The sequence below is a fragment of the Argiope bruennichi genome, chromosome 10 (genome assembly GCF_947563725.1).
Source record: "Argiope bruennichi chromosome 10, qqArgBrue1.1, whole genome shotgun sequence".
Classification (NCBI taxonomy): domain Eukaryota; kingdom Metazoa; phylum Arthropoda; class Arachnida; order Araneae; family Araneidae; genus Argiope; species Argiope bruennichi.
The window spans coordinates 78718318-78740416 of NC_079160.1; the positions used below are offsets into that span (position 1 = coordinate 78718318).

General features: G+C 28.5%; 1 protein-coding gene across 7 annotated transcripts in view; it reads right to left on the minus strand.

Annotated features, from left to right (window-relative positions):
* Positions 1 to 22099, minus strand: part of LOC129988848 (zinc finger homeobox protein 3-like) — a 415162-nt gene that overhangs the window by 114795 nt on the left and 278268 nt on the right. The window contains exon 1 of one of the 7 annotated variants that reach the window (XM_056097127.1): positions 15093 to 15151. The exons of the other annotated variants lie outside the window; for them this stretch is intronic. The gene's annotated coding sequence lies outside the window, so the exon portion shown is untranslated. Of the gene's footprint in view, positions 1 to 15092; positions 15152 to 22099 lie in introns of those variants that run through there. 7 annotated transcript variants of the gene reach the window in all.

Consider the following 22099-nt stretch of genomic DNA (forward strand, 5'->3'; position numbering starts at 1 on the left):
TAATTCCATATTATTCATGTACTGGAAAACTTGGCATCTTATAGATGCTATGGCCCACCCCGATTTTCCGATAAGAAGGAGGTGGGAACTAAGATTCAATCACAATGGTCATCACTGCCCCCAGTCCAACCCCTCTCGCAAAAGTTAAGCCAGCCAATGGCGGTAACTTAATACCGGAAAATTGCTACCAGGGATGCCAAATTCAAAAAATCTAAGCTAAAACCAATCGCCACATCGGAATCATCTTTCTTTTCCCCATTCTTCAGTTCCTTCCCCTTGTGATAGACAACATGGGATGAAGATAATAAGGGTATGAATATGGGATCAGAGTAATAGTAAGAAAATTAAACATATATAAATAGTTGTAGGTGAAGCTATACGATATCAACTATCAAAAGACAAGGACTGTATTGTGTGGTTAAGTTTAAAATTCTCACATGTTACGCAGTTTATAAATAGTCAAAATATAATGCAGTTATAACAAATGGCAAAAAATTATTTCAAACCATTTTACTCATTACTGTACGAAAAAATATATGTAAAATAGTTGTAAGTGAAGTTATGAGATAAAAATTATCAAAAGACAAGACTGTACTCTGTGATTAAGTTTAAAATAATTATTCTCGCACGTTAGGCAATTTTTAAACAGTCAAAATATAATACAGTATAAAACAAATGACAAAAAATTATAGCCAAACCATTAAGACTTTTAATTTTATTGATTATTGCACGAAAAATTATATGCAAAATAAATATTTCATTTCAAAATCCGCAAATTTCGATCGACATCTTTTTTTTTTTTCAATTTTGATATAATTAGTTTTAAAGAACAATAACAATTTTTTATTATAATATATATTTATCCTAAATTTTATATTAGTAATAATGGTGATGAACATATAAAAAAAAATCCTGTTAACCAGATAATCCATGCAAGTATAATAATGTTTACAGAATGAAGTATTTAAAAATGTCTAACTCGGAAGGAATGATTTTTAATATTATTTTATGACATTAAATATCCTGAAATGATGAATATTGTATTAATTGATACGAATTTCTTTGTTCATTATTCCTATTTTTTTAATGTTTAAAATGCCGAAAAATGAATTTTTCACAATCTCTATAAAAAAATTAAGATACCAAACTTTGTTAAAAATTCTTATTATATACGAAACTATTCTGCTAAAAATATTCAATTTTTCATTGAAATTTTGAAATTAACATGGAAAGAGAAGCATATTTCAAAACTAACTTAGAATACTGAATTTCTCTTTTATCGAAAAGTAGCAAGGGGAAACATTGTTAATAATAATAACATATTTCATTTCAAAATGATAAAATTAACGTTTTTATTTCACGGAGAAAATATTCAATATATTTTCTGAAATCGAATTTTACAGGAATTGTTTTTAATTAAAAATACATATCTTTATGACGTCATGAATGCAACAGGTCTCACATCAAACGGATGATTATAAAGTAAAAATAAAAATATAATAAATTAAAATGCATATTTAATAAAATATTTGCATTAATAAAAGTTACGCAGTTGTAATATGCTGTATTTCATCAACTATAATTAATATTGTTAAAACACAAAAAAAATAATTGAAAAAAAAAATCGTAAAAAAATATTTAAGTTTTAAGAATTTATCCACATTTGATAAATAAGCTTCTTCAAAAGTTTTTTTATTATACTTTTTTTTACAATAGCAATTGTAGGAAATCAGATGCATAAATAACCAATAATCAATAAATTTATTCAAACTGGTATTTGCAAAAATCAATTTAATTTTTTCATTATTTTGTAATGTTTTCTTAAATATTTTTGTATTAAATAAATCAGCCCATGCTTTTTTTTAATCGCGGGACTTTTAAATAAATTGTAATAAACGACATCAAATCATTGATTTGTTATTAACACACAATCAATAATTATTTTTGTAATAAGAGAATAAGTATTGCTTTATTTTCATTCAAAAATAAAATCTTTAATCTACTAGCCTAAATAGATAATTAGATAATTCACACAAAAACACATCCTTAGCTCAAAATTATGCAATGTTTTTTTTTTTAAAAAAAAACAATGCGTAAGGTAAATATATATATATATTTATTTTTTATATAAATTAGTACTACAAAAATAAATAAATAAATGCATAATATACAACTCGCACACAAATCAACAATCTTCAAGGTATTAATGATTAGGACACAGCTACTTCATTTTAATTAAATAAATTTAATAATAAAATTATCTAATAAAAATCTCAAAAATGTAAATATGAAAATAGTTTTATGTACTAACATAAACTTATTTAACAACTGATTGTTAAATAACTGATATATAATTTGAAAGCGGTACAAATGCAAATGATGAAAATAATGGCATAGAAATGCATAACAAATCTAAATTTTATTTATTCTCCCACCCCCCTCTTTCTCTATTTATATATTATATATATAACTTTACTTTATAAATAAAAGAAAATAAATAAATCTAAAAATTCTGAACCGTACAAAATAAATTAATAAAAATTTTATTGATGCATTCTCTCAAAAAGCAAATTATCGTCTGCATTTTCTTTTTACTCCACTTGAGTGTAATAGGCCCAAACCCTAATGAATTCGAAAACAAGAGACAAGATAAATAATTCGAACTCACAGAAAATTTACTTTAAAAAGAAAAACATGGATGGTAATTTTCGCACAAATTCGGTTAGAAAGAGGTCAAATCAGTCCGAAAAATACAAAGGGTTCATTCTCGAAAAATTTATGGATACATTGCCACGCAATGTAATTCCCGAATTTCATTAACATGTGATTTATGGATCCAATGGCCCGCCGTAATGATTTTGACCTTCAGGTAGAAAAGCAGATTTTTCGCGGAATTATCGGTGAAATTACGAATCATCGCGACATGACGATCCTTTGTGTAGGAGGACAAAAAAAGAATCAATGATGCGGACGAATCATATTAAAATTATAATGTCGAGTATGAAAATGTTGGTCCAAAACTTAGACCAGTGTTTCTTGAAAAGAAATTACGTAATTTAATATACACTAGCATGCTGAAATTATTGTAATCCAACAACGGATCATTGTTTTATTTTATTAATGGTCAGAAATATTGAATAGACAAAGGCAGTCTAGAATTAGAATAAAATGTAAACAACAATGAGTGAAACAAGTTGGTATCGAGTTTTTAAAACATGGAAATATTGGATTTTTAAAATTAAAATCTTTAAATTAAATCTTTAAATCGAAATCTTAGCCAGAAATGAGTTTCTTATTCAATTTAAAAGAAAAGGGAGGTATATTAAACTAAAGCACTGTCCATTATAGGATTAATCATGCTTAAATATTGTTTTGAATACGGCTAATTTTTCAAAATATATTAAAGTATTTCTTCAAATTCATTCAAAGATCAAGAAAACTTACTTAACAATATTATATATACACACATTTCTGTTATCTTTTAAAATTTTATTGGTATTATTTTTTTAAAAAGAGGAAGAAAAGTTACCTCCCCCCCTACAGTAATGATATAAAACAAATTTGTAATAATCGAAAATATACATGTGAAAAATCAAGCCTATCAACACAATTTGCAAAAAAACATGCTTGTCCTTATTTAAATTCTATAGCTTTTATCGTTAAGAGGAAAGAAAGTTCAGACAAATTTCCTAAAATTATGATATCAACAAAATAAAAAAAAGATCTCCAATTTATTTCACTTTCATTCTTTGTTTCACCTGTATTCTCCATTTTCAATGAATTTTGTATAATACTTATACACAAATACAGTTTTAAAAATGTTTTTAAATATTATATTATATATATATATATATATATATATATATATATATATATATATATATATATATATATATATATACAAGATAAAATTTAAAAATGCAAATAAAATTCATTATAAAAATTAGAAAATACACATAATTATCTTCCAAATGATATTTATAATTAAAAGCAAGCAAATAAAAATTATAAACAAGCTTTCATAAAAGAAAAATTGTTAATTCCTTTTTAAAGTAGTAGATAAAGTAGTAATTTAACTGACAAATTTGTACACATTTTTACTATATATCTTCGAAATTATACTGATATATTAGAGTAAAAGAAATCGCACAATATTAAATCGGAAAATAAATTATATTTAGCATTGTTTTAGATAGAAATTTTAAATTGACATATATTTTAGGACGAAAGGGAATGACTATTGATTAAAACCAAATTAAAAAAAGAAAAATTCCATTTTAAAACTGCACAACAATTTTGCAATTATATGAGAAGCAACAAGTATTGATGTTGAGAAACTTGGAGAAATATGCTATTTCAATATATCCTTTTACATGCCTTTTGAAAATCGATTGCCAAGATGCAAAAAAAAAGTGTCCAAAACAAAATTTACGGAAATAATTAAAAAGTTACACATTTTGCTCCAACTTTGATATTATGCTAAAAGGCATTTTTAATTAAAAACCACAATTGATAATTTAAAAAATTATTGGCTAAAAAGTAACCAGAGAAAAATCATATGAAATACCCAAAAATGTTGTTCCATGGTGATTACATAATTTTATCAGAAACTGTTAAAAATAATTCATATTGTTTGATTTAAGAAAAAAAAAACATAAATGAAACTAGTGAACAAAAATAATAAAACACGAATAGGGAAAAGCAAACTGATAAAACGTGTTAATTTGAATATATATATATATATATATATATATATATATATATATATATATATATATATATATATATATATATATATATATATATATATATATATATATATATATATATATATATATATATATATATATATATATAATAACCCGAATTTTTCAGCTCATTTTAAAATTTTAGATATGAATTAAAACAAATTTATTGAAATGGATACACACACGTAAAATAATAATAAAAAAACATAAAAGCAACTTGCAATCGAGTATGAATGTTTTTACATCATAACTTACTTTCATAATTATATTCAAATATTCTGTATGCTAACTTAAATAATGCTTCTTCTTCCTCATATATAAAGAAATATAAGCCTAAAAATGTCACGTTTTTACATAACAAATGAAATTTTAATTTTACATGCAGTTGCTGAGTATCAACATTTTCAAAATGATATCAAATCCTTGAAAACACCTGGTTCAATAACTATCATCAATAGTTTGTTCCAACTAATTTTAATTTTCCATGCATACGCAAAATCAGAATTAGATTAAGTTAAGAAAACTACCATTTGCTTTATTTTAATTCAAAGCAAATAAATAACAATGAATATTTTTATACTTTAGATTCATAGCAAAACCCATTACAGAATATAAAAATATAATTCTAATTACCAACAGATAAGCAAATCTTCAATTGAATAAATCAGTAAAGCTGGCGTTAAAATGTTTAAAAATCACGTTCCATATTTCTCGTTTTTCCTATCTCTAAAAACTATTAATTAGAATAATTTACTTAATAAAAATCAATTTAGATATTGGATTTTAACATAAAAATCCGCTTTTGCACATTTTATATGTAAATGTTTTACACATCAAGAATAAACAATTCGAAAATAAAGAAAGCATAAAAAAATAACAAGCAAATATGTAATAAGTAAAATTAAATAATAAAAACACATTAATATCGGCGAATAATCTATTCAATCAGAAAGATAATGTAAAAATGCACACCTTGAACATTCAAAACGTGCTTTTACTCTTATTTTTATTGTGTAGCAAAACAACATGAAATTATGTTATAAATAAGAACTTATTAATATAAATTACTGAAACAGAAAAACATTTATAAATTACTTAAACAGACGTGTAAAAGAATACACGTTGAAAATCACAAGCAATAATTTATATTCTGCACATCAAGAATTAAAATTTAATAAAATCCATTTTAAAACAAAATTATTAGATTATATATTATAATAATTTAGCAGGAACTATAGAACTATTAGAACTTTTACAACAATATTCGAAATATTCAAATTCAACAAAATATACTTAACTCATACATGAAATACTTTCAACGAAATCCCAAAATATGAAATCAATAAAATATATAATTAAGAGATTGAACTAGTTACGAGTTATAAATATTAAATTCATCTAAATAAAGTCAGCACATCAAGAATTTAAATTTAATAAAATGCATTTAAAAACAAAATTATTAGATTATATATTATAATAATTTAGTAGATAATATAATAATTTTTACAACAATATTCGAAATATTAAAATTCTACAAAATATAATAATAAAATATATAATTAAGAGAATGAACCAATTACGAGTTATAAATATTAAATAAAGTCTGCGCACCAAGTATTAAAATTTAATAAAATCCATTTAAAAACAAAATTATTAGATTATATATTATAATAATTTAGCAGATAATATAATAATTTTTACAGCATTATTCGTAATATTCAAATTCAACAAAATATACTTAACTCATACATGAAAGACCTTCAACGAAATCCCAAAATATGAAATTGATAAAATATATAATTAAGAGATTGAACCAGTTATAAATATTAAATTCTTCTAAATCAAGTTAGATAATTTAATACGTCAAAATATTACATTTTCAAAACCGGAATCGCACTATCGCATATGTTGAGAACGCAACGACTACAAATGGAATTTCTTAAGAATTACCTACTAGCTAAAATGAATTACACATAATGGCAATCAATCTTTGAAGAAGAAAACGATAAAATAAAACAAAACATTTACAGAAGAAAAAAAAATTATTCTTCAAATGAAATAAATCATCGTACACGATAATAAACTTTTCTTAATCAATCTGAAGTGGTCCGAAGAGGAAATAATACTCCACACATGCAATTACAATTGCATGGCAAGTAAGCAAAACTAGCAATTATTACTATTCGAATTGGTCCTAATGAAGAAGAAGACCTTGAAACAGGTTTCAACTGTTTTTAATTTGAATCATTAACAGATAATTATTTTTTTGTTTTTCCCCCTTTTGGAATGTCTGAGGCGCATATTTCGACAGACTAAGCCAGCAACTAAAAATTAGCAATCTTAATTATAAGATGAGCAAAGAACTGGACAGTTACAAAAATAAAGTTATTAAAAAAAGGAATTTACCTGTGGATAGTAAACTTTGCGGCGAGTTGGAAAGCTTCTTCCTTCAAAAACTTAGCAATATTTTGTTCTTTCACACTTATTTAACAAAATACGAGATGGATAAAAAAACATTGGCAATCAGAGAAATGAGAGTTCTTTCTCTTTTTCCAGAATCAATATAAACTCTTTTGTACAAAAACAGTCCAACATATGTATATCATTTATATCGAGGAATTAATATTTCTTTCACTGGGTTAACTTTTTGTTCAAAACAGTTCAAAAAATAACAGTCATATATAAATAAATCGCACAGAATTGATAATTAATGCAACTAAAATAAAATAATAAATTAGTATTTACAGATAAATTTCTAATTTCCGCCGTTTTTTCTTTTTCTTCTTTCCTTTCTTACGTAATCGTATGCGTGATATTTTTCGTATTTTGAAAGCCGTCTTGCCGTTTAACATGCGATATCCATTATTGCCAATTTTGGAATTATAAAGAAATCCACTCAAAGGAGAAAAAAAATTACTGTACCTACATTTAAGTATTCGCAAATACAAAATTAATATGTTCTAAAGTGGAACAAAAAATGAAATATCTCTCTTGCAGACGACAAACGATTATTTAAGGAATAATCGTTCGCTAAATGGTTCAAAGTAAATGATAAATTTAATAAACATATCCACAAAAAGTTGATATTTAGCTGTATTTAAAGCTGTTATATCCAAAAATTCCGCGATAATCTTTTTACATCGGTTTAAGGTTCCTCAAGCAGCACATTTATCCAAAAGTAAAACATATTGTTTTTATGTATCAAATTCTTCTTTTCAGAATGACGATTTCTACCTTGAGGTAACAAACACCAAAATAACAAAAATAAACTTTTTGGATTTTGAGGGTCCGGAACTCACGGTAAATGCAGGCTAAAAAGGAAAACTGACAATTACTGCAGTCTTTATATACCTGGCTAAATATTCTTTTGACCAATAATTACTTTTTTCTTTAATTTGAGTGAATCAGGATTGGTCGAATCCAGGATCACCTCTCCAATTACATGCAAGACTCTAGATGAGGGGTCTTCTCCCCCGATCCTTCCCCGCACCCTCAATTCTTTGAAAAAGGGTTGCAACAAACGTATATCGTATATCTGCAGAAGAATTGGCAAGTTTCTTCCCGACTTGGCACGGACTTCGAAATTTCGGATTTCTTAGTTTTAGACTGAATTCTGTAGAATTCTCACTTGATTAAAAAAATACAGACAAAATCCAAAATTAAATTGTTTTTTTCGATTTGCTATTTTACGTATTTCAAAAGTAATTTAAAATTTCATTTTTTTTAATAAAAAGATTTTGCATTTTTAATAGCAAGAAATAAAAGATTCAAACGATTACCAAGGAAAAATTCGACATGAAAGATTACAATTAATTGGAGAAGTAAAATTTGAATGTTACAGGTTTTAGGCCCAGTCTTACAGAGGATACATTGAGTGTGTACAAATTGCGTTTACAAATGCAAGATTTGCAGATACATAAAAGGATAATTAATTTTGAAATAATACAAAACTCAAAATTTTTTACGAAAGCAGTTATAACTTGAAGTTGAACCTTAATTGAATAGGTAAGTTTGGGTAATCAATTTTATCAACAAAATTTTTTTCACTTCTGGATGTAAATTTTACACACTGAAGTAAAATCATTTCTTATTTTAACTATTCTATACATTCAATGCTTTTGCTTAGCAGATTATTTACAATTAGTTTTTAATCACAATTCGCAATATTATGCTTGTTTTCTATGATTCTAAATAATAATAATGATAATAATAATAATAATCAAATTTCAGAAATTTTTAAAATAAAAATAACACATTTTCGTCAAAAAATTTAATCATTCATGCAATTATCTGAAGTGATGCTATATATTAACACATGGTGAATAATTATCGTATACTGCTTCTATTGAAACTTTGATTATAACGAATGAATCTTGGATAATCAAGAAGTCAATATTCGAATGGAACGCTCAAATCAAGCTTTCACAAGTAAAATAACAAAATTTAAAATGTATTATATCCAACTATTTTGATAAATAAATGAAAAAGTATTAAAGTCAAAAAGTCATTCAATGAAAAAAATATTATGTAAGCCGATAGAACCGTGATAAATAATGTAGAAGTGTGCGAAACTCGGCAACAAAATAAATTTCTGATTTGGAAAATAAATATCTCTTCTAAAGTCTTTCTGGCGTGGTTGGTTCGTCACTGTCCTCCTAACATTTTCTCTCAGGTTCGATCCTAGCCTAAGCTTTGCTTTCGTACGTCTCCAAAAAGCCTCGATAAATCAATTTTTAGCTACTCTTCCTAACGTTTATCCCTTAATTTATCATTTCTATAGTAAAACTTTTCATGCTCGTATTTATTTTTCATTTTTCTATTTTAATTTTAATTATTCTACTTAAATTAATTTATGCTTTCCACGGAATTTTACTCATCCAAAGTCAAAACTCTACCACGAATGCAGCTGAAGGCCCCGGCCAATGGCTAATGAACTGCAATACACCTGTATAACGTTGGGAAAAATAAATATATTTTAAACACAACATAAAATTAATATTGAGCAGCGCATTGATGTAATTATAGCATTTAAGTTTTTTTTTTAATTCTTACAATTACTTTGAATAACTGAAATTATTTAATGCTTTTTTTAGATAATTGATTTCAATTAAAAACGTCGTTTAAAGCTTTTTTAAATATTTTTTTATGAGATTGTCTACTCTCATCGTGGTCCAACAACTAATTTCTAAACTGTTAAACACACTTCCAATTGGTAAAATGCTCTAAATGATGAAAAAAGTTGTATTTTACATTATTTGAGCCATTTAGTATATTTAATACATATTAGTACATTTACAATACATTCTTGAAAAAATTATAGTTTAAATTTTTATATAATTTTTCGGTTCTATTTAAAATAAAATAAAGTTCTACCCTTCTGCAACAAATCTTGTTCGAATCACAAAACTGTGAATTTCATTATTTTAGATCAATTAAAAATCGCCTCTTATTCGAGGCCCCCGTTGATTGGCTAATATTCCTCGAGGTGATGGTAGAATGGTTTAAAATAGTGATATTTAAAGTTTCATCACATCATCAATTTTAGTCCCTGAAAAATTATTTTATTTGTTTAAATTTTATTTATTACTAATATAAAAAGGTACATATCCTAATTTTTTTTCAGCATTACATTCATAAACTCCGGTAAAATATATTAGGTGCTTGCATGTATTTTGATAAATTTTTTTTATTTTAAAAAGACATTTATTGAGAGAAATTGTTACAATATATGTCAATCAAAATATTTTCTACAACTTTTTCCCATTTTCATCCAATAAGTCTGGCAATTGATTGTCTTCGAATTTCTTTTGGTCCTGCAGGCCGTGCTTTTTCATTGACATCAAAATCACCACTCTTAAATCGTTGAAACTAAAACCGACAAGTGAGATACGACAGAGCAACATCACCATAGGTTTCTAGAAGTTTCTGACGGACTTCGGCAGCAGATTTCTTCAAATCAAACAACGACAACAAAAACCAAAAAACAATGAATGTCGAAAATGCAATTTGGTGCGTCCCATGATTGAGGTCTTTATATTCTGAATAACCCAATAATACTAAATGGAAAACTTTCAAAATGATAATAATAAAGCAATAGTAAATTGTTACAACCCAAAAACATTGTCGTTTATATAGATACTTCACATGTTTACCAATAGATGGCGTTGATTAAAATACAAACAAGCACCTCATAATCTTCCCGTCGTTTAAAGCATTCTTACAAATGGGAATATATGCCCATACGAGTATGACTAGTTTAGTTATACCCAGTTTTTTCGTTAAAATATTATCTCTATTTATTTCTTGCACGTTTAAATTCAACAACTAAAGTTTAAATATATAAAAAATGATTTAAATATTAAATGAGTAATTCACTAATTAATCAATCAGTACAAAATGTTATTTGACATTAGTCAAATTGATATCATAAATTCAGTAAAAGTTTCTTTCCAGCGGAAGTAGTCGGGCCCCAAATTAAGGAGAAAGAAAAGGATGAAGGGATGCAGAGTTCGTAAGAGTTCTATGGGGCCCTGCTTAGGGTGCAGAAAAAAAATTCTGGGGACAGGGGGAGACTATAACTAAGCAATCTCTATTGAACTACCATAAATAGAATGAATAAAGTTGGAATCTTGTTGTGGGAACCGATTTTCAATTCCCAAGTTATTGAATAGAGCGAATCACAAAGCTGGGTTCTATGTCTGAGTGCTGGATTAAACAAGTAACTTTTGGAATTTTGATATTAATAGAAAGAGCTTGGATGTTTTAGTTGACTGAGTTTCAGTTAAACTAGCTAAAAAAAAAACGAAAAATATGCTCATTCTTAATGTTACTAACAAAAAATATTTTTATAGTATTACTTCGAAGGAAAAGTTTCATCTTCTGATAAAAAAAAAAAAAAAAAAAAAAAATCAAGTAACAACAAGAACAAAAGAAAAAAAAAAATTATCATTTCGATGCTTTTAAAGATCACTAGGAATAAAATGAATTTTTCGAATGTAATTTGATAACGAACTTAATACTAGAATAGATGGATCTAACACTCTATACTTCCAAGCATGCAGAGAAATGTTGGCGAAATCCAATTTCAGCTCCTGAAGCTCAGATTTTATTAATAGACTATTTTGGCCAAAATCTTACAAAATGTTATTTAGAAATTTCGACATATATATTTATTTAAGCTCAAAAAAAGTTGAAAGAATTCTGAATCTTAATGATAATAACAGAATTTCTTTTATAGCATTTTTTTTTTTTTTGAAGGAAAAGTTTGTTGTGATCTTCTGACCGAAAGATATTTTTTTAAAGGGGAAAAAAAATTAGATAAATATATCGTTTCAGTGCTTTTAAAACTCCTTAAACTTCCAAGTATACCTGTTACATACATACAGAGAATTTTCGGCGAAAGACAATTCCTGATCTCTCCCAAAGCTCAGACCTTTATAATAGACTATTTTGGTCAAAATCTTACAAAATGTTATTTAGATGTATCGGTGTATGTATTTATTTAATTTTTCACATTAAGAAAAATAATTTTTTTTTTAAATTTTTTGTATCATTGGTGTGGCAAGTAAGTATTGAGAATTAAATGCTGCCCATATAACGTCCTTATCCCCTGATCACGGCTCAAAACTATATGGTTTGTATCTATAATTAACTCTTATGCAGCTTTAAAGTCAGAGATTAATCTAACAAATGAAATCCTAGTCAATATATTGATAATCATAATATAGGAATTTATACTTCATTTATTAATAAAATTATTAGTTATATTAATTCTGTACTTTTATACGAAAACTTAAATAGTTCATCTTTTATGCGTGATATGATGATAATCGTTCATCTTGTTTAAGTAACAAAATTGTAAAGATGGGATTATTAAAAGTATTTCGCCAGACGGAGCAACTATTTGTGACATTGTCCCATCTTTCTTTTTATTTCCTTTTGCGCATGTTCAATCTAGCGAAATATGTAGTACTAAGCGAATATCTAAATCAAGCAAGAGCTCAAAACAACGATTGGTTTATGATACGGATCCCTGCATTTCTAATGGACAAAATATCTCCCCAATGGAGTATGCACAAATAGTTGGTAGAATCAAACTGAGTTTAAAACCAGTTTAGAGATGGTAGTAATAATCCGTTACCAAGTGTACAAGAACATGAGTTTATACATTTCTCTTCTATATTTATACCAATTTAAAAAAAACATAAATGAGATAAGGAAATGTTAGTTATTTTCATTAATTTAAAACAAAGGCATTCAGGAAATTATGACAATTCTTATGAAGCCAATATATGAATGTAAAAACTTTCCAAACACCCAAGTAATATCAAATATGAAAAACTCTTTATGAATTGACTGGCCCACAGAATTTTTGTTTAACACGACTGGTTAAGTTTCTTTCTTTAACCCCCTCCCCATCTCCCTTAAGAATTCGCAACAGAAATACATCTACAAATAATTTAAGCAGTGAATAAAAGTGAAGAAATAATTTTATCTTTCATGATTATTATATGTGACTTTTTTCCTGCTCCTAGACAAAAATGTATTTTCACATCTGAACTTTTCAAAACAAATATGAATCGTCACATTTTTTTTTAAAAAAAATAACGTGCTTTACACAGAAGCTTTAAAGATAAATATTTTCGACGTGCAAACTAGCATAGAAATGCTGATTATGCTTTCAAGATTAGAAGCAATGTAGATTATAATCGAAAATCATGTTGTTTAAATTTAATCGGTACTGGAAACTAAAACTCATAACATTTTGAGTGAACTACACAAGTATAAAAAAAGTAAAAAATAAATCATAATCAGTAGTCCTATTTGATAACGATGGTTTTATTGTCATTAACAAATTGTTCAAAATTATAAAAATTTATTGAAAATAAATTTTTAAAAGTTTGCTGAAGCTATTCATTCGACAGTTATACAAACTATTAAAAGGACGTTTTCTAAACAATTCAAAAAAAAAAAAAAATTAAATAGTGGTATAAAAAGTAATTTTTAAAGTTACAATCTATGCGAAATCTTTCCCATAAGTATGCTCAAAAGTAGTATATTTTGAATTTAATCAAACGAGGTGAAAAATTAGTCCCCCCCCACCCTACATTTTAACTAAGCAACCTATGAAGAATTTAAGCAGGCAGGAAGTTAAGCATCCTAAACATTTGACAAAATTAAGTATTATTATGTATTATTAAAAATACATAATCAATATACACGAAATTTACTTTTCAAAAGCATTTTAATTTCTAAACTGCTAGAATTAAGTCTTATACCATGTTGTTAAGTCCAAAAAATAAAAAAATAAAATTAATGTTTTAAATGGAATAATAACTATTAAGTAACATACACTAATTATTATTAATAAATAATGGCCTACATTTAGTTAAGGGAAGCTACAAAGATTATTTATTACATTTAAATCTTTTTTAAAAAAATAAAAACTTTGTAAAAAAATGGCACGTAGTGATTTCTAAGCAATTCAGTTAACACTTCTAATGTTTAGCGTAAATTGTATCTGAATAGTTTCAATTCTGCTACATTCGTTTAAAGTCTTTTACCTGTCTCATTTTAGCACTGGATAATTTAAAATCACAAATATAACAGATAATCGTAGATTAAAGATTAAATTACTAAAAAATTCAATTAAAATTACGAAATTGATATCGAATTTCCCCCCCCTTCATTATTTTAAACAAAACTACACAATTTTGCTCAAAATAACAAAGATTTCGATTTAGAAAAAAAGAGCTAAAACCTTTACATTACGATACATAAAGGGTTATTTTTATTATAATTAATAAAACAATCAATTGACTAATTTAAAAAAGTTAAACTAAAATTACGAAACTGAACTAAATTTCCCATCCCCCCCCCTCCGTTATTTTGCGCAAAACCATGCGATTTTGCTCACAATAACGAAGATTTCGATTCTTTAAAGAAAGCAGTTAACACCTTTACATTACGATACATAAATGATTATTTATAATATAATTAATAAAGCAATCAATTGACCAATTATAAAAATTCAAACTAAAATTAATAAAGTAATCAACTGATCAATTTTAAAAAGTTCAACTAAAATCGAAATTGATACTGAACTTCTCGTTTCTTCATTATTTTACGCAAAACCCTGCGATTTTGCTCAAAATAACGAAGATTTCGATTTAAAAAAAAAAGAGCTAAAACTTTTACATTAGGATACATAATGGGTTATTTATAATATAATTAATAAATTAATCAATTGACCAATTAAGTACTTGAAGAGCCTGAATCAAAAAATGAATACAAAACTGCGCAAAATAACGGAGATTTGACCAAAATCATAAAGAGACAACTTACTGACTAGTAGCAAACGGATAACGCTCCTGCATTTTATAACAGCGTTATTACCATTCAAGCATCAGTTCCGAACTACTTAAAACAGCGAACGCGCGGAACAACACGGATGAGGCACAAACCAGGTGTTAGATCGCGAACTACCAGGACAAAGCGATTCCCCCCGTCAAAATACTAAAACCAAAAACCCATATTACTACAGATGAGAAGAGAGGGCAGAAAAAAAATGCATCCATAGTTTTCATGAAAAGGGGCCGAACACAGAGTCGTTAATGCAAGCTCTCCCATGCCCCTAGATGAGGTATGTTTTTTGAACATGGCCCATTGTCACTGGGACAACAAGAGATCTCGGAGACATTGGGGACAGAGGACAAATTCGGCTGGGACAAAAGACACCGGGGGGAATCTTTTTTTTCTCTTTCCCATTTAATGCTCGCATTTTATATGTATCAACGATATTATTTTTATACTTCTTGTTTTTTGGCTCGAACTACGCAATGACTAACATGAATTGACGAGAAAGCTAAAGAAAAAAGTCTTAAAGAAGGAGGGGGGATAAGAGAAGAGAATAAGGACCAAAGGGAGGGCCGAATCTTACCAAGAAATAAAAGAAGAACTTATCCTGACGTGGGAAACTTGCTGTCTGATTAGCATCGCCCGATATTTGTCGATTGTGTTTTGAGAGACCCTTATAGGGGGGGGTCTATCACCCCCTTCTCAGATCAACCCTCTTTCAGATATGGAAGGGGGGTAGTAATCGAAGGAAAGGTGACACGTCTACTACGGGTATATATTTTTAAACAAAAGCCATATACCCCCCCAAACAAAAAAACATCAAGAAATTCCCTCGTACCAAAATATCCAGGTGTTCTTCGATGGGTCTTTCTTTAGAATAAAGAGAGAGAGGGGAGGCAAGGATGTGTACATATGCACCCTGGTCTGCAACCGGGCCTTTAAAAAAAGATAAAAGGCCTAGCGTAGTTATGCGGTTGAGGCAGACAATGGTTGTAAATAGGGAATCTAAAAGCAAGGGCGGCATAAAAGAATTAAAAATGGATTTCCTTCATCCGTCCAGTTTTCTTTTCTTTCTTTCCAGCAAATTTTTGATCCATGTCTGCTACTGGCCAGTTTCTTCTCAGATACCCATCCCCTCCCACTTTATGATTCCAACGCCCGAACCCGCCGTAAAAAGGGGGGGGGGGGGATACAAGGCAGATCGGTGGGACAAAAGAAAAGACGAAAATAGTTTAGAATGTCCCTACGTGGGCAGTCCAAAATAGTGACAAACAACTCGGTCCCTCTAATAAACCCAGACTCCATTACGGTCAAGGCTGCACCCCTTTCAAAAGAATTTGTTTTCTACAACCCCCCCCCCCCCTCACGTGTACTCGGCGCTTTATATTTTTTTTTCCAAGGGCATTTATCCGCAAGAATAGATTTGAAACATCAGTAAACAAGTTTAAAATGATAAATGCAATATATAATTAAAAGTTTATAATAATGAATCAAAATTTTTTAAAATTTATTTGAATTAAATTAAAAAATTCAAATAAATTAAAAAGTTCAGTACGTTTCATGGGTTTCTTTTATATGCTTCTGAAGTTTATATGTGATGCTAAATTAATCTGAATTAAATCAATTTGAAGAAATTTAAGAATTTATGAACATATGAGAATCGGAAAATTATTTGCAAATTTTCTTTAATAGTGATCGGTAACAATACAGTAAAGTTGCACGAAACTTCGTGATGTCCAATTAAATAGTTACGAATCTCATCCAAATGAGCTGAACAGATTTTAAATCATCCACACTTTTTGTAATAAAAAAAAGCGACCAAATTTACTTTATAATAGAGTTGTTTCTCTAGAATAAACAGGGGCATCCAGTTATCTCATAGGGTTTAATTTTTCTGAGATTTCTATAGGATGTCTCAACTTTCGCTGACATCAACTGTACTTGGAAATGTATTTTGTTTATAAAAATGACTCTATCTGTACCAACTCTGCAAATAAGCCGGAAAAAGTGTCATAAAACGAAGATTTATCAATCGTCATAACGGGATTAATCAAGATGATTCGTTCAATCAAACGTACACCACACAGTGTAACACCTGACGAAAATTTAGCAATTGTGATTTGTAGAACTAATGGGCCGATTTAAAGCCACAGGGACCTCATAGTGACCAATCGTATAGTTTTCAACTGCTGTCAATTGGTGTTGGGAAGGGATAAGGGGAAAGGGAGGAAAGACGATTTTCTGGACAAAAGTCTTAAGACGGTCGATGACAAAATAGAATCAATTTATTTCATTTTACAAAGCTAAATATGGCGTGCAGGCTGAAATTAACCCAGGAGCCACTTATTATTGCGACTCCTTTAACAAATAGTCAGAAACAAACTATATGTCCCGTATCTCTACATGACACCAATGACTTCAGATAATTTAACTTGTATTTTAGCCACTAGCTAGGCTGTGATTCTCCACATCCAGACTGGTGATCACCACAATCCAAAAGACAGTACAAACAAAGGCCCTATGTATGAAGTTTATCGATTTTTTTTAATATTGTATTTAATGAACAATTGAATGAGCTATCCTTTATTAATAAATAATAGAACCCAAAATAGTTTAGATTTTGGACGTTTAGAAGGTAAACATTAAATCACTGAGGCAAGTTCATTTTGAACATTGAATCGTTCATACTGTTCGAAGGTAAGTAAGTGCAGTCTTGAATGAATTGTGGTCGCTTTTTTATCTAATGATGGAAGTAGTGGACAGAACATCAGGAAAAGGCTGGGCAGCGGGGGGGGGGTGATTTAAAAGGGGAAAAAAAGGCGCGAATAAAAGAACAACCCCATTGCTGTAATTGCTTCGCCTAATCGTTTCAAACCAGGAAACTCTACAAATGATTTAGCTAATAAAAATGTTTTTTTTATATATCGTGACCAGCAGCTTTTAGATATAATATGGCCATGAAGTATTGAATGGTTTTAAGCATGACCCCAGTAAATTCCGATAGTAGTAAATGAAAATTTTTCACTGGGGAAAAAGAAGCCCCCTTCCCCCCACAACTGGCTAAAGAGAAGAATGAAGAAGAAAATGTTAAAATAATGATGGGGCGATATAAAAAAAATAAAAAGGAATACGGTAGGAAAAAAAACTAGCCACACACTAAAATCAACATACCTGTCTTTATACATACACGAAGTATTTCGTATCATTATAATGTACCGCCACTTAAGCTAATGAACTGTAGCCAATTGCTGTCCTCCACCTCCCCCCCCTCAGCACACCCGCCCACTTTTCGCAGAATTCTCCTGTGCAATAAACAGTGGTTGTCATAGAAACGGTAAAGCAAACATTATTATATAGTGTGAGAGTGAAAAGAACAAAAGAGGCAAAAAAAAAAAAAAAAAAAAAGAGAAAAAAAATGTGTGTATTTTGCTGCTTTTTCTCTGATGTGTGCCGTCAGATGAAATCAAATAGACACTCCGGTAAATTCTTTTCCGTCCCCCCTCCTCTTTTTTTTTTTTCGTGTGTGTATTGCTTCAAAGCTGCTTACAGAGTTGAAGGTAAATAATAAGTAGGTAAAAATCGGGCTCACTCGACCATGGTCAGTGGCGAAAGAAGGTTTCTGTCACCCTTTGGAGTGTGGAAGAAGGGGTGTACAAGATCATTTTTAAGATTTTTTTTTCTAAATTTCCCCGAGGATAATAGAAGTTATTATTAAGTTTTATATGGGGATAAATTGCCTTAACTATTAAGTTTTCGCACCCCGAAGAGAGGGCTTGAGAGACATTAAGTTTATTCAGAGGAATAAAAACTTAATGTCCTCTTAGTGTCTCATACTGTAAGTCTAAGAAAATTGGTCTCATAATAAAAAGGGTAGAAAATGCGAAATTAGAAGATATGAAAGAAATTACAGGCCATGGTGCCACTTGATATCTCTGGAACAGCCCTTAAATAGCTTTTGATTGCAGAATCAAGAATAATATGCTTTTGATGATAATAAGAGAGTAGAAAACGAATGTGTATCCATGAAGAATTATTTCCCAAATTATATATATATATATATATAGATATCAAACAAAAATTATTTGAAAATAAGTAAACAAAAAATACATTTATATCCGACAGTATACATAATTTGCATAAATTACGACGTATTTTATGCAACATAGATTTGGGCCAACTCACTCTAAAAGTATTGTACGTCATATCTGGGTTATTATTAATATTAATAAAGTCTGATTTAGTTAGATTAATGTTTCGTTTTGAAACTACAAGACAACTTTCGGGATTGACCTAGTAATTATTTAACTTTAACTATGATCAAATGGCACGGACGACACCTGAGCGGCAACTTTCTCCCCAAATCCCTACACCAGTAAAAGAAAGATTAACCCTAATGGATTTAAATCTTATAAGTCACTTCTAAACAGCGGTCTTTGACAAAATCCAAACTCGAACCCATATTCTTCCCTCTTAAAGCTAAGATTCAAGTCAATAAGCCACTGCAGCTTCTTTCTATATATTTATTATTTAGGAATAGAAAAAAATCTCAAATGTATGTTGCATCTATCTATTTAATTTTTGTAAATCAAGTTTCTGTAAAAATGATTTAACATAAAATTGAAAAACAACTTTTTATGAATTTCTGCTAAATAAGGCAAAATAATTAAATTTTGCAATATTTATTAAAAATATTTTCAAGGAAATTATCCCTTTTAACTTCCTACATTAAAATTTATGAAGAGTTCAAAAAGCGCTATCAAGCTGTAGAAGATTTATTTAATTAAAAGATATAATTTCCGGAATTCGATCTCACAATAGTCCCCCCCCCCACACACACACACTTTCAGATTTCTCAAAAAGCTCACAAAAATTCCATCATAAGCAAAAGATAACTAACGACGATAACGAAAAAATAATAATAATAAATATTTCATAACATCCTGATCTTTACACCCCAGATATTGATTAAAACATCTCATCACGCAGTTGAAATGACCCTTTTGGAGATAAATCCGACGGACTTGTGCGATCTTAAGACAATTAACCCTGACACCAAGGAACGACGGGTCAACAGCTGAAACATAAATATTCCGATTATAATGGGCTTAGAAACGGCTGAGTAACAAACAACCCATGAGGCAAATTTTATTATTTTTTTTAAGAAAATGAAAATAAAATATAAACACAGGCTAAAATTAAAAGTAAACAAATCGTTACTTCGTTAGCGCTTAAATTTAGGCAGCGTAAGCAGAACATTATTTATTCCTTTACACATAAATATATGAGAGAATGCTTGCAAATCACCAAACGATATGAAAGATTACAAATTGTCATTTTCATATATTTATATTGCTAAATTTTTATTTTTCTATTCATCACGCGCAAATCAAAGCTAAAAAAATTATGTGAAAAATAAAAATAAATTGTTAACGTTTATTGAATCTTAAATGAAATTAAAAGTAAACAAGAAATTACTTCCAGCTGGAATTTGCTCGTGTTCTAATCAAACGATATAATCGTTATCTTATTTATTTGGTTGCAGTTAAAAAGTAAGAAAAAACAGTGTCTGCCAACTCTAAACGATATTAGACTACAAATCATCTGGTTTTTTAAATATTTAATATAATATTATCTATATCCTAATATAATAATACTTTAATATTAAATTAATAATTGGCTGAAAAAAATTAATTCATACAATTATTCCAATAAACTCGTATAATAAATTAAACTATACAATACAAACTTTGGAACGAGATTTTTTTTTTTTTTTTTTTTTTCATCGGAAATATATCCGCTATTTCTTCAAATCGAGACTGGCAGACGATTTTGAAGAGGAGAGTTGTTGCGTAGGAGAAACGTCCCGTGATGCAACACCAGTTAATCACACACGACATGTCGCATTCTCTCTGACGTGTGCGGATCAGCATAATTTTATCGTTCTGATCTTTAACGAGAAATGTGTTCCAAATGCCTTAACTTGCTTTATTAGAACCAGACAACAGGTTCTTTTTCATTACAAGAATGCGTTCATTGCAAAATAAAAATAGATATGCTTATAATGTTTTGCAAGTCTGGCCTTAGAACTCATGATTTAAGGTTCGTTTCGCACTATAAAAAAAAATGTTCGCTGCAGTTTTATAACGAATTAATTCAAGAAAGATTTCATATAATATTTATTTAGGACATTAATGGTTAGAGTTGACAAAATACATCAAATTCTAAGCGTGGTTTTTTTTTTTTTTTTTTTTTTTGCTGTTTTGAAAATAGATGCATATGCTCTAATTATGATTACGTATAGCAAAGAACTATTTAAAAGTTATTATTTAAATGTGCATGGCGCTTTTTTTTACTTATTTTTTCTTTCTCATAGACGTAATATCGAGAAAATGTAGTAATCGTCAAAAAACTACACTGGTTTGAATTATTATTATTTTCTTTTTTTAAGATCATAGTCTATATTAGGCAAAAAACTTGTTCAGAAAAATATAGAGGACAGATTAACATTGCAAAACGTATTTATTTACAGCAACTCATCCTCTTTTTTGTTTCACATCTCGCAGTTTCTCATGGAGGGAAAAAAGATAACTATCATGTGTTTCAAATTTAACATTCTCGATATTTTTGTTTCATCTTTACAGTACTAATACCGAAGGTAAGGAAAAAGACTCGAAGATGTTAAGAGGACCGGCTGATAGATTTCACTTCCATAAGTCCGTCATTTTAACATGAATTTTCAAGAAAGTATTCCCAAGGGCTTAGGAGGCAATATAACAAAGCTTAAATTCGGTGAAATTTTACACTTCAGCATATATGCTATTATACTCTTTGAGAGATAATTCTTAGAACTAATTTCCGAATTTCCTCTCACCATTATTTTCATGAAAGATGTCAATCATCGACACAATGCCACTGTTACAAAACAATAAACAAAAACCAATCTAGTTCCGGAGCTTAAAACATTGGTATCTGCAGTATTTCTCTTCCCTTTCATC